This window comes from Danio aesculapii, chromosome 7 (genome assembly GCF_903798145.1).
Source record: "Danio aesculapii chromosome 7, fDanAes4.1, whole genome shotgun sequence".
Classification (NCBI taxonomy): domain Eukaryota; kingdom Metazoa; phylum Chordata; class Actinopteri; order Cypriniformes; family Danionidae; genus Danio; species Danio aesculapii.
In genome coordinates, this window is record NC_079441.1 from 33600139 (window position 1) to 33614958 (window position 14820).

At 35.1% G+C, this 14820-nt stretch overlaps 1 protein-coding gene across 2 annotated transcripts in view; it reads right to left on the minus strand.

Moving 5' to 3' along the window:
* Positions 1-14820, minus strand: part of nfatc3a (nuclear factor of activated T cells 3a) — a 110709-nt gene that overhangs the window by 82789 nt on the left and 13100 nt on the right. The window lies entirely within an intron of this gene.

A 14820-nucleotide genomic window follows, 5' to 3' on the forward strand; every position in this document is an offset into this window, starting at 1 on the left:
AATAGAAAACATCACAGACACAAATTACTTTTCACAACCAAACACATGCGAGAAAATATGTTATGTTATATGGCTGTATTTGTTCAGTCAAAACTAATTTCACACAGCAGGATTTTGAATCGAAGACAGACCCAGATTTTTAGCTTGTCAACTATAACATGAGCTCCTGTGCTTATGATCGTGCCTTTCATCATTCTCACTGCAGGACTGTCACTCACATGAACAAGCAACGGTTTGTGTTTGATTTCAGCCATTTGTTGCAAAACCTGTCACCTAGTGAAAAATTGGGTCTAAAATTGTGCAGTGTCAACTGTACAACACTCTTACTCAAACTGTTTCAATCAAATGAGTTTCCTGTGAACTCAAAAGATTATATTTTTTTGAAGAATGCTGGTAAATTTTGACAATGGCCACTGATTTTCACAGTGTTTGTTTTTTTAAGCGAGTTTAATTCAATCTTCGGGTGAACTATCCCTTAAATTTAGGTGCCCTTTAAAGTAAATTTTATATAAAAGCATCATGTACACTACAGTCTCTGCACTTGATACACTAATAATCGGATATTAGGCATGGATTATTTATATATATATATATATATATATATATATATATATATATATATATATATATATATATATATATATATATATATATATATATATATATATATATATATATATATATATATATATATATATATATATATAAATAAAATCATGATTTTCGAAAGTATTACATCGCTTTGTAAACGTTTATTATTACCATTTGTCGAGTCTCCCCACACAGTTTGATAGAGCGCTTGGACCCGGAAGCTGCTTCATGTGACGTCACACTTAACAAGCGGATACTAATAATATTTGTACTTTTGATCACAAACAAGTTGCAGCTACTTTAAACTATTACTTTAAGACCCTCAAAAACAGACAATTTGCTAAGTTATAGAAAACACCAAAGGAAAAATATAGAAGAGGCTATCTTGTCTTGTTGTTTTTTGTTTTTTTTTTGGTACTGGTAAACACCATAAAGACTAAAACAAATAAATATATATTTTAAAACATGAAAAAACGATTTCACTTCATTTTTTCTTAGAGTGTTGTACTTTTGGACATCAGTAATTTTGCTTTTCTGCCATCTATTGTCATTGAATGGAATTTGCATTTCTGTGCAGCACTCCTTCAGTTTTTTTTTTTTAACTGAATCATTGTACAGGACGTGTGTTGGCATGAATGTGACATTAAAGGGCACCTAACCACCTATGATGAATATCATCTTTTGTAAGCTGTTTGGACAGAACTGTGTGTAGGTATAGTGTGTCCACAGTCATCTTGGAATGATATAAAGACAATAAGTCCCTTTTTTTTAAATTTCCTGATGTTAAAATAGGATTCAAATCCCTCTCATTTTGAGGCCCACCGCAACGTGACATAGGAGTGCGATTTCCCCGCCCACCGAATTGATTGACAGCTGCGTATTAACATATCTCCGTAGAAACGCGCATAATCATAACAACAAGACAGGATGTGCGCAAATCAACTGGGATTAAAAGATCTGTTCAGCTCTCTGTGATCATCAATTATCATCAAATGTGATCAAGAATGAGTTTTACAAGTTTAAAACTTTTTTAAAACAGTGCATATTTGTTATGTATTACAGCGATTTACTTCAGCTTTACTTTATCACAACATCCGCATGTCAGTACAATTATAAAAGAAGACGCTTCAATCCCGGTTTGTGGATGTTAAAACAGGTTTATTTTGTACATTAACATAATGGATATCTATACAGCAGAGGATATTAAACTGTATCCTGTCACATTTGCCATGTGTGTGTGTGTGTGCACGCAAGCAAACTTTATAACAACATTGTGTGTGACTCAATTGCTGCAGAAAGGATTTAATTAACTCCACAACAAATATAACAAATAACCGTAAGGAAAGTTCTTACAGTAGTAAGGGAGATCTTCTTCATTCTTGTCTGTCACTGTGCTGTTTATCTACGTAAAAGCCTACGGCTCCGACACGCACTTGGGAATGGTGGGCGGCGAGAACCAGCTTTAAAGGAACAGGCCACAAAAACAGCTGCAATGCCATAACAGCTCACATTTCCCAGATTTAAAAAGGTATAATAAAAAATCTGTAGAGTATTTTGAGCTGAAACTTTACACATTTTGGAGACACCAAAGATTTATATTAAATCTTGAAAAAGTGTTAAAATAGGTGCTCTTTAATGTTCCATATACTCAAACAATATCAGACTAAAATATATATTAAAATAATTTGTATTGAATAAAATTATAGCAGGTATAATGGATACAAATATTAATAATTTCAATCTTTCTTTGTAATGTAAACACTAGCATGACAAAACAACACACAGTACAGCTGTACCATTACATTATTGATATTTAGATCAATTTTATTTTTAGTATATCCAGGGGATTAGCCAAACATGTGATTTTGGTGTTCTCTTCAAATGAAGTTATTTCATAATACATGCATTGCTTCAAATATTTGAGAAAAATAAAATCATATTGTAGATTATAGGAAAAATCAAACATTTATTACATTTTCACCATGTGTGTGTGTGTTCTTGCAAAGCACGAACACTCTGGAAAAACAAATCCTACATTTCTAGGAACACACAGCCACAAAAACCAACACCCGTTCAATACAAACACAGACAGGATGTGTATTAAATAAGTCCCTTATAGAAACTGTATGACGTTTACCGAGGTTCAGTGTAATTGCTTGTATAACTAATACACATAAATAATTACTGTCTATTGAGGCACTTCAAGGTCTCCGTCTCTGTCTGCTGATAAGGGAGATGAAAGAGAACAGGCTATTTTCTCTCCTGTCTCTCCCTTTCCTTTATTGGACTGCTGTTCTGATAGCCTTGAAAAGGAAAGACTTGGACTATAGCTGCAAACAAGCCACTGGGGAATCTGCAGACGCTACAACACTGGCAACAGGTTAACAATAAGGGCATTATAGAACAAACAGTACTGATATCTCGGCATCGGCGCGAGGGGACGCAGAGGTGAGAAGCACAGATAGAGAGTGAGACGGCAAGATCCATAGAGCCAGATCTATTTCAAAGCCAACATAATGAGACAGAGAGCCGGTGGGTTAGTCAATGGGGAAAATGTTTGGGGTGGGGCGACAGATGGGCTCAAATCCAGAGAGGAATAACCCGTGCACATGTCATCCATCTCAGGACGTGCACAAAAAAACGCACGGGAAACAAATTTGCACATAGATGCATGCTTTAGCCTGTCACCACATAGAGACCGACCCTATTAATAACGCCAGCTCACACACACACACACAGATGGCTATTATGCACTAATACTGTACAGACACACACCCACAGAGCATATTGTGCCTGTGGTCTATTAAAGGTTATTGATGAGCTCCCAGTGACTGGGCAGAGGAGCCTGACAGGGCCAGACAGCAGCGAACAGCACTCAGTCAGATGGCTTTCTACAAGCTGAATACCGAACAGCATTATGATTTCACAATTAAACACGATCCAGTTTTATTCAACATATTCCTGATTCCCCACTGCTTAACCATTCTGAATGAAAGCATAGGGTAAATGGAGTCTTGACCTTTCTCTGACTTACAGCACTGTCTATTCGCTGGCTCGCTTGGTACCATTTCTTCTTTTGGATTCTCATTAAATTATGCTTCTCTACCCCATTTCTCGTTTCTCTATTTTTACCCCTCGCTCTCCATCTGATCGATTTATTTATAGATGCTCCGCACTCCCCCCCTGTCATAAGACGTGCCTATTTGTGATGACAGAGCCAGACAGACAGAAAAGGGGACAAACTTGTGTGTCGCACAAGACTCGACATGTCAATCCAGCGGTGAACTCTAACCTAAAGGGAAACAGAGCATTGGGGATTGACTATCAATCTGACACACACTGCTGTGATGGACTTCAAAAGATCCTGTAACAATATTTCTCATAGTGCGGTCAAAAATATTGATGTTTCGATATCCACTCATTGGCCACTTTATTAGGTACACCTGTCCAACTGTTTGTTAAAGCTAATTTTTAGTCAGCCAGTCGCATGGCAGCAACTCGATGCATTCAGGCATGTAGACATGGTCAAGATGATCTGCTGCAGTTCAAACTGAGCATCAGAATGGGGAAGAAAAGTGATTTAAGTGGCTTTGAATGTGGCAATACTTTCAATATGTTTTGGTGGCTCAGTGGTTAGCACTGTTGCCTCACAGCAAGAAGATCGCTGGTTTGAGTACCGGGTTGGGCCATGTGCATTTCTGTGTGGAGTTTGCATGTTCTCCCCATGTTCGCATGAGTTTCCTCTAAGGGCTCCGGTTTCCCCCACAGTCCAAAGACATGTGGTATAGGTGAATTGGGTAAACAAAATAGTTTTTAGTGTATGTGTGTGAATGTGAAAGTGTATGGGTGTTTCCCAGTACTGGATTGCAGCTGGAAGGGCATCCGCTGTGTAAAACATTGTTGGTGGTAGCCAACTAGTCAGAATAGTCAGCAGTTCATTCCACTGTGGCGACCCCTGATAAATAACGAACCAAGCTGAAGGAAAATGAATGTTTCAGCGAGCAGGTCAACACGCACAAACAGCATTATCGTAAACAGGGAAATGCATAGATTAGATGTGAAATAAATGCAGAAATGTTTATTGTATAAGTGGTCACATTATCTACAAATAATGAAAAATATGCAATAGAAATAAAAGGATTTATAAATCTGCGTTATTATGAGTTAATAATAAACAAATTTCCATGTTAGCTGTGATCCATTAAATAATATTAATTAATAACAATTTTAAGATAACACTTATTTTATTTAGTAAATAAGATATGATTACGTAGGACTCCACTGATTTTGATTTATTTTTGGATTTAAGGACTGCTACCTGGTAGGGCTGCATGATATTGGAAAAATTTAGCATTGCAATATTTTTTATTTTGCAATATAAATTCAGCAGATAACTTGAATATCTCTATTTGGAAAGAGTTTATAATGTAAGATCGATTGGCATGATTCTGCAGTGGGAGTGCCTCTTCATAAAATCTAATAAACAATCTATAAAGTTTTTGGGGTCTCCTGACACATTTACGGTGTGATCTGTGCTATTTGCAGTGCATTTCTATATTTGCACGTGTTGTGAGTATTTTCATGTATAACATATAAATACAATAAAGAAAAAGATACAATTTAAAAAGTGTTTATTGTTTTCTGAGTCTAACAGTATTCAAGTACAGTAACTAAACGATAAAAATAATTGAATAAAATTAATCATTGTTTAAGTTACAATGGGTACAATTTATTATGCCTACATGCTTATCATTAAATCATTATCCAATCACAGGCATCAAAAACCCATGCAAATGTTGAATTGTAATCAAGACTCAACATTGCGTATGCATGCAATGTGACTATTGCGAGTGATCACATTGAGATACCGATGCCGAAATGAAATATGCAGCCCTACTACCTGGTATAGTATTTAATTTGACTTGAAAATACAATAGATTGTAGGATTTACCTTTTAATAGAAATCAAAAATATGTATACTGTTGTGTTTTTTCCTTTGAAGTATCGAAAATGATATCGAATATCAATATTTAAGGTATTGTATCGAGGTTAAAAATTCCAGTAACACTAATTCTTCAGACAAAAATAAAAATCATCAAAAAGCAAAAGGAAAGCTAATGTTTTTCATCCAGAATTTCATTTATGAGACAGAAGAGGTCTTGATTAATCCAGCAAACAATGGCTGCCTGTTCATTAGCAGAGCACCATGAATAAATACAATGACGGAGAGATGAAATAAGGGAGAAAAAGACACTAATAGAGAAAGATGAAGGGTGCTGTGAACACAGCAGAATAGCAGGGTCATATATAGGTTGAGTGTTTCATAAGGCTCAGTTTGGACACTTCCAGTATTTTCAGTTGGAGGAGATAATCTGGGCAAGAATTTACCTAGTTCTCAAATCATACTCCTGACAATATTGTCCAACGCATAAACTGATTACATAACCTAAAATCAAGTAATCCCCAGGATTGTGATCGTTTGTTTGTCAGATGTAATTGTACCATTTTGATATTTCTTAAAAATGTTATCGATTCATCATCACTATCAGGATAAATGCCATCTCCTGTGACCCAAATGCTTATTGGACAACAGCATGAAAACAGTGGTGTTAACAGGTATCTTAAGTATGTGTATAGTTCACCCAAAATGAAAATTTACTCACCATTTACTCACCCTCAAGTGGATTCCAAACCCTGTGTTCAACAGAAGAAAAAAAAACTCCTGAAAAATGTTTTTGGAACAAGTGGAAGGTGCGAAAATGATGACAATTTTCTTTTTTTTGGGTGAACAAAGCCATTTAACTAATACAAAAACTATTTTAAATTTAAAATATATATCATATTTATTAACAGTCATAGCATACTACAAACTAATATACATATAATATATATAGTATTCCAATATGCCATAAAAATCATTGGCTATCACAGTAAAGATAAGAAAGGTAAACAAGATAATGAAGAGCAGTTTTATGGAAATGGCAGGTTCCAAAGATGCGAGCGATAGTTTTAACAGAGATATGTCACAGTAAACACACTATTGACGCATCCTCAGAATTTTCAGAAGGCTCTACAAAGCGCTTAATTAAACCTTTGAGGAATTTCCAGTAGATTATCCAGTCAGTTCAGACCATCAACATGCATTAAAAAAAAAATGTAAACAAAGTCTGGTGACACCAGTTTCTGCTCGTTAGTCTATGATTTGGACAGGAAACAAATTTACACTGCAATAGGCGATCCTGAAAGAAGCAAAAAGCAAAAAAACAAAACAAAAAAAAAAAAACACACTAATGATGCCAAAAATTGAATAAATGAATAGAAAAAGAAATATATATATTTAGAAATACATAATGATAGCACATAATGAGAGAAAGAGAAAAGAGAATAACAGAATAGAAGCGATGAGCACCATCTCTCCAGGAACAGCTTGTTCCCCCAAAAGACCTCTCAGACTCCCTTGCAGAGCTAACGAATGCAATGATGAAAGCGGTGTGACCATCCACTGGCCATCAGCTCACATGATAAAGATAAAGATAAATTCTGTGCTGTGACATCTGCATCATCCCTCAGTAAAAGCAAAAAAGCACCGAAGCTTTAGCATGGCATGGGGCTTAATACTCACACTGAAGCATGTCCCGTTGTCGCACTGTGCCTACAATAAAACACTCAAGCACTTTTTCATATTGACATTCATTTTTCACAAACCTGCTAAACAAATGTTTTATGGCTTGGGGTTGGTAAGTATTTATAATTTTTATTACTGCGGAGAAAAGATTAATAGCATCCAAAAAAAGTTTGCTTTAACAAAATACATGTGTGTTTCTGTATATATATATATATATATATATATATATATATATATATATATATATATATATATATATATATATATATATATATATATAAATACTTGCATACATAGATATATACATACATACATACATGCATACATACATATGTACGCATATATAATTGAGAAAATATTTATATTTTGTTAAAAGTATATAGAAATAAAACAAAATATATTTACATTTAAATATTTATGTAACCCTCGTGGCATTCTGTAGAGGGTGCTCGGGGAGTATGAGGTCACTGTATGAACAGAGTAGGAGTTTGGTTCGCATTGCCGGCAACAAGTCGACTTGTTTCCAGTGCATGTTGGACTCCGGCATGGCTGCCCCTTATCACCAATTCTGTTCAAAATTTTTATGAACAGAATTTCAAGGCGCAGCCTTGGGCTGGAGGGGGTCCGGTTCGGGGACCACAGGATTTCATCTCTGTTGTTCTCAGACGATGTTGTTCTGTTGGCTTCATCAAACATGGAACTTCAGCATGCACTGAGGCTGCCGAGTGTGACGCGGCTGGGATGAGGATCAGCACCTCCAAGTCCGAGGCCATAGTACTCCACCGGAAAATGGTGGTTTTCCATCTCCAGGTTGGAGGAATGTCCTTACCCCAGGTGGAGGAGTTCAAGTATCTCGGGGTTATGTTCACGAGTGAGGGAAGGATGGAACGTGAGATTGACAGGCGGATTGGTACAGCAGCGGCAGTAATGAGGTCGATGTACCAGTCCGTTGTGGTAAAGAAGGAGCTGAGCCGAAAAGAAAAGCTTTCGATTTACCAGTCAATCTACTCTCACCTATGGTTATGAGCTTTGGGTCATGACCGAAAGGACAAGATCTCGGACACAAGCGGCCGAAATGAGTTTCCTTCGAAGGGTGGCAGGGCGCACCCTTATGGATAGGGTAAGAGCCGCTGCTCCTCCACATCAAGAGAAGTCAGCTGAGGTGGCTCGGGCATCTGTTTCGGATGCCTCCTTGGCACCTACCTAGGGAGGTGTTCCAGGCATGTCCCACCGGGAGGAGGCCTCGGGGAAGACCCAGGACACGCTGGAGAGACTATGTCTCTCGGCTGGCCTGGAAACGCCTCGGGATCCCCTCAGAGGAGCTGGAGGAAGCGTCTGGGCAGAGGGAAGTCTGGGGTTCTCTCCTAAGACTGCTGCCCCCATGACCCAGCCCCAGAAAAGCGGTAGAAAATGAATGAATGAATATTTCTGTAAGAAAATAATTTTGCCTAGTTAATGTAGGTGTGTATCACTTATACATAATAAATATATATAATACATATGTGAAAACAAACTTTTATTTTGAATGCAATTAATCGCAATTAATCTTTGCTCGGCACTAATTTGTATGAAATAAGCTCACTAAGACTGCATATATTTGATCAGAAATAGAGTAAAAAAATGGCAATTTTGTGAAATGATGCAATTTTTGATAATCGTTTCCTGTTTTTATGTTTTAAAATGCAATTCATTAATGGGACAGCAAAGTTTTATCAGAATCCATTACACCAATGTTCAGTGTTCCAGGATGCTTTACAAACCATGCTGATTGGTGATCATGAAATGTTTTTTTTATTATTATCTACAGTACTGTACATTGAAAAGGGTTCTCTTCTTTAGTTTAATATTATTGTGTGAACAACATTTTTCTTACAGAATACCTTGTTGAATAGAAAAATCAAAATAAAATGAAGAGAGATTTTTTTAACAAAAAGAGAACCTCAGTAACATTACAAATGTCTTTTACTTTCGGTCAATTTCAATCCAGCCTTGCAAAAAAAAAAAAAAAAAAAAGATTTCTTTCAAATAAAACATTTAATATTTAAAAAATATAAAAAAAAACCAACAACTTACAGACAGGTAAGGTACGTTCAAAAGGTTTGAGAAATGTTTGTTGCCTTTTACACTCACAAACACGCCTTTATTGGGACTTTCCATAAACATACAGACTGACGATAGACAAGGTCAAAATTTACTGGCACTGCTTTACTTGTGGGGACATTTGGTGAATATAGGATGAAGACTATACAATGTTACATTTGATTATTAAATGTATTAATTTTATTAAGAATATATTTAAAAACTATATTAAAAATATACATTTATTTTTTATTAAAAAGCATAAAGCATTTTTCATTTTATTTGTACAGTATCATTGCTCTACTGTAATCGCCAATGTTTATGAATGATTTACTTAATTTTTTTGTGGAGGCTCTCCCTTACAAAATCATCAAAATCATATCTAAAATGTCAAATTTTCCAAAAAGACCTGTTTAATTTCATTTGGTGACATTATATTCAATATCGCAATATGTTTTATAGACAAGTTAAATATAGCAATGTCAGTTTTTTCCAATATTGTGCAGCCTTAGCACACGCACACACAAAAGTAATTTCTGCTACCTTATGCATGTTGAGCATGTCAATAAAAGAAAACCTGACCCAGATCGACCAAGAAAACATCTGCTGAAAGGAAATGAAGGAAACTGCAAAAGTGTAGTATCGGGAGTCGTGACTAATACGGTTTGAGATTAGTTACAACAACAAACCCTAATTTAGCACTTAAACAATGTGGCAGCTGATTGACCTTTAAAGAAACCTTTTCATTCAGCTCCAAACCTCCTCAGAGTGGGGTCACAAAACCTGCCTCAGTAATAATCTATGATGAGAAAAGCAAATGCAATCTTATGAGGAGTGGAGACCCTGTGTCTCCCTGCTAACAGACATGGTTCAGCTTCACATCAGACTGGCTATCTGGTTAAATAAAGAGCCCTAAGAGGCTTTGCTGTTCCTAAGCTAATAATAGTGGGAAATCGCTGCAGTGCGCTGAGAAGCACTCAATGTCTTGCCCAGTCCGTGACACTACTAATACACAGGCTTTCACCAGTAAAGTCACCCAGAGGTGAGAGCCACCGTCCCTACCTGGTGCAGTGTGTTTGTGTGTTTGTGTGCACATTGAGGTGCTTAAAGAAGTCAATATTGGATCAGGTGGCACAGAGAAATCTGCGAGAGAAACTGTCCTCATACAAATGCAAGAGTGATTAGTTGCTTAAAAAAAGAAGAAACTGTTAAGTTCACTTAACCTTTTTAATCAACTTGTAATTATGCACGAATAGTTCATTTAGTTCAGAATTTTAAGCCACTTTTTACTTTGTAAAAAAAGGCAGATGCTGTAATAATATTTAAAGGATGCTTGTGGTATAGATTAATCAACATCAAGCTGTAATTATCTGTGCAGTGTTTTGACTTCTGATTTAGCAATGACATTTGAGTAATTTATTGGCTAAGGAAAGCACTACAATGTACTACAAAGACTCACTCACTTACTTCAGGTACCCATTTCAGTTTATTGAGAACTTGCTGTAAGAAAAATCACCACTTGAGGATGTGACAACATTTAATCACTCCAGCTAAATGAACAGCATCTTCTTTTCTTCGATTTCCATTTTGGCATTTTCTAGTCTTGCACCACATCATTTTCATACTGTACTAACACGTGTTTTGCTTTCCCCAGCTTCTCTCCGAAGTCATTTGTTTTGCTGATGCTTTGTGAAAATCATTTGACAACTCAAGATCTGAGATTTAAGCCATTGTGAAAATGTCAAACATGCAAATGGCTCAGAGAAAAAAAAAAGTGTGTAATAAAGCTTTACATTTTTACACATCAAAATGTTTAAATCAGTAATGCTTATTTTTTAAATGGTTAAACTAAAACGCACACTAAAAAGTAACAAACATTTTTAAATATTGGAAGTCCAACCATACCAATTTGCTATTAGTTATTAATCTTTTAAAATACTTTGTAATACTTTGTAATGTATAATAATGTTTTAGCATGTCCACTTTAATATATTTATTAAGTACATCTCAGATGTATTTTCATTTTTACATAAATATCAAGTTACACTTGATCACAGACATAATCAAAATTTTTTAAGGATTTTCAAATAGTACAAACAACAGACAATCAGACAAACAAACAAACAAAGTACAAGTGCTGCTAATTAGATAAAATGTACAAATGTATCAACAAATATCAAGTTTAAAAAAATAAATAAAAACAAAAGGAGCCAGAACTCTCTTAAAATAAGTGAGAGATGTCCAAAGTCTCCTGAATTTGTCCTGTTTGTGGTTGGGGTCATAAGTAAATTTTTCCAAACGAAGAAAGACTGACAACTGAGAAATCCACATGGAAATAGTTGAAATTTGAGAGCATTTTAGTAATATCCATTTCTTAACCAGAAATGTAAGAGTTTGTAAACAGAGGTTTGAGGGTTGAGTCAAAAAGGTCTTCAGGAATGTCATTCAACAAAAAAAAGTGAGGGGCAGAAAATAAAACTTTTCCAATTATGTCCTGGATTGCAGAATGAACCCCTCTCCAAAATGGTTGGATATGAACACAAGACCAAAATACAATAAAATGAAATAAAAAGCAATAAAATGTGTCCTTACAAGTTTTGCACCTAAAACAGAGGTCGAAACAAGCTGGGAACATTTTATGCAAATGAACAGGTGTAAAATAAATAAATAAGGTACATTTTGGAAAAATACTATGACAGATCTTGGACCAATCGTCAGAATTAAACAGAACTCCTAGGTTCCGTTCCCATAGTGGTTTCAAAGAATCATAAACTGAAAAATCTGAAAAAAGTTAATTAATAAGGCACAGAATTTAGAAATAAGCCCTTCAAAAGAATATCATCATTATTTAAACATTTTATTTACACAAACATAATTTAAAACCTTACGGTAGAAATATAACTTGCAATCTATTTACTTTATATGCACTAAATTTAACAAATTTATTGTCAAAGACATTGACCCAAATACACTGTGACCTCAAACATCATTTACATTTTGTCCACTGTACAGGCAACCTGTGTGAACTCCAGGCCATAAGATACACCTGCCTTAAAGAGGGTCAATTCCTGAAATTGCTTACACAACATCCTGACCTGAGTGCTTCTGTGTGCGTATCGAGCCTATAGTAATGAGTGTAACCTAATCCGGAGTTCCCTATGTAGAACACACTCACAGAAACAAAATGTTTCCCCAACAGATCAAACATTGAACAGTCTCTCTAAAACATCCGGTCTAAAAAAAACATTACAAATCCATATTAAAAAAAAAAAAAAAAAAAAAAAATCACTATAAATCAAAACTGACAGATGAAGACTGAAAATAAGAGTTCCCGCTCGGCCAAACAAGCTGCCTCCTAACACTGCCTGTTTCTAAGAACTGCTGGCACAGAGCCGTCACTTCTAAACACTGAGTCTCTGACGCAAGCCACACAGAGCAGCCCACACCTGTAGCACCAACATCTCTGTAGCGCACAACTGTAGCCAGCCACTTAAGAACACAAAGGAACACAGCGAGTCTATGTGTGTGTGCATGACTGAATGTTTGTGGCTGTGTGTTTCTGCCTTTGTCTAAGCTAGGAGTGCATAGGAGTGTGTGCGCAACAGTATGTGTGTCTCATTAGTCGATGCTGAATGCTCAGTCAATCGGACTGAGTTGAAAGAGGACAGCTGGGCTTTCTGTGGTCATTTCCCTCGCACACATAGCAAATGTTGATTTGCTGTTTTTTTATTAGGCATACTTTCCTGCTTTGCTGCTTTCAAAACAGTTTAGCAACAGGCATTTTTATAACGAGTAGCAGTAGAAGAACAAAACATTAGCTTATTGTTTGGAGTAAGGGGAGACAATAATTAAATACACTCCATAAATAGGCTGTGCATTTTGTTTTGAGTCAGTTTGACTGTGGCCATGAATTGAATAATTAGATTTGTTTATTTATTTTATTGGTTTATTCAAAATATTCAATTGAATAATTAATAACTGTTTGTTGCAGCTTTACATTGTTTTTTGTTGTTGTTTTGCCTATAAATAGATGATTTTTGGGGGGTAAATATTTTCATGCTTTTGTTGATAGGACAGTAAAAGTGGGAGTGGGTTCGGCCACGGAATCAAACTCTGGTTGTTGTGAATGCAGCTGCATCAAACCAATAAGCTATCCGGTTGACAATAGATACATTATTTTCCAAAAAGATTTCAACAGTAGCAGTTTTTTTTTTAAAACAAGCTAAACTGTTGCTTTAGGAAGTGAAAAAAGATGACTAGTCATCCTTCCAAGAAGCAAGAATACATTGCTCAGTTGTAAGAGACCCAGAACTGATGAATCATTCTGCATACTGCAAAACACATGAGTTCCTAAGACTTAAAAGCAACTAAGATACAAAAAAAAAAAGAAGAAAAAAAAAAGAAAACACAGTTCTATTTTCTCACTATTTATTACATTTTTGTTTGTGCTGAGCATAAAATACAAAGCTCTAAAACATTTTTTTGGTACATATATTTCAATTGACATATCATTTGTATCATTTACACTACTGGTCAAAAGTTTGGGGTCAGTTTTTTTTCATGTTTATTTTTAAGAAATTAATTCTGTTCATCAAGACAGCTTTTATTAAATGTTTGGAAAAAAAAATATTGTTAAATATATAATGATTAAAATTTTACATAACTGCTTTCTTGTTGTACGTAGTTTTAAATGAAATTATTACCCCAGTCATTATTGCTTTTATTACTATTACCATTAATACCATTAATAATAATATTAATAATAATAATAATAATTAATATTTGAGTGATTTCTGAAGAATCATGTGACTATGAAGTCATGAAGCTGAAAATTTATCATTAAAATCACTGATAAATTACTTTTGAACATTTATTTTATAGTGCAGTAACATTTTACAATTTGTATGATGATGAAATAAATGCAGCCTTGGTGAGCAGCAGAAGTGTATTTTAAAACATTTTAAAATCCTACTGACCCCAAACTTTTGACCGGTAGTGTATATAGGTATTTTATATCTAAATATAATTAAACACCTTCTCAAATATATGCATGCATGTGTGTATTTATTTATACAAAATAAATGTACACAGAACACACACATATTATGTAAAAAAAAATTATTTTGAATGTGGTAATTCACAATAATCATTCTTACCTATTGTTTAAAGTGAACTGAAACTGGGTTTAAAAAACATCCAACATTCAACATCATTAGATAAAAATAATAAAAACTCAACAGTCAATTTTTAGTTTCCAATAACGGATAAAAAGAGGGCAATAAAATGTGAAACACTGATCATCGTTGCAGATTATCTCAAAGAAATACAGGGAAAGTAAGCTCATCATTCACTGCACAGATAGCTTTAGAACAAAAGCTGTGACATGTCTCATGATGGTATCAATGCGTGTCTTCAAAAAGATAAGCCATCTGAGATGAACAAATGCCTTTTTCTGGCTCCCTAACCGGCATAATAACATAACACACTTATGATATTAGGCAATATTTGAATTCAGTCTGCAGCGT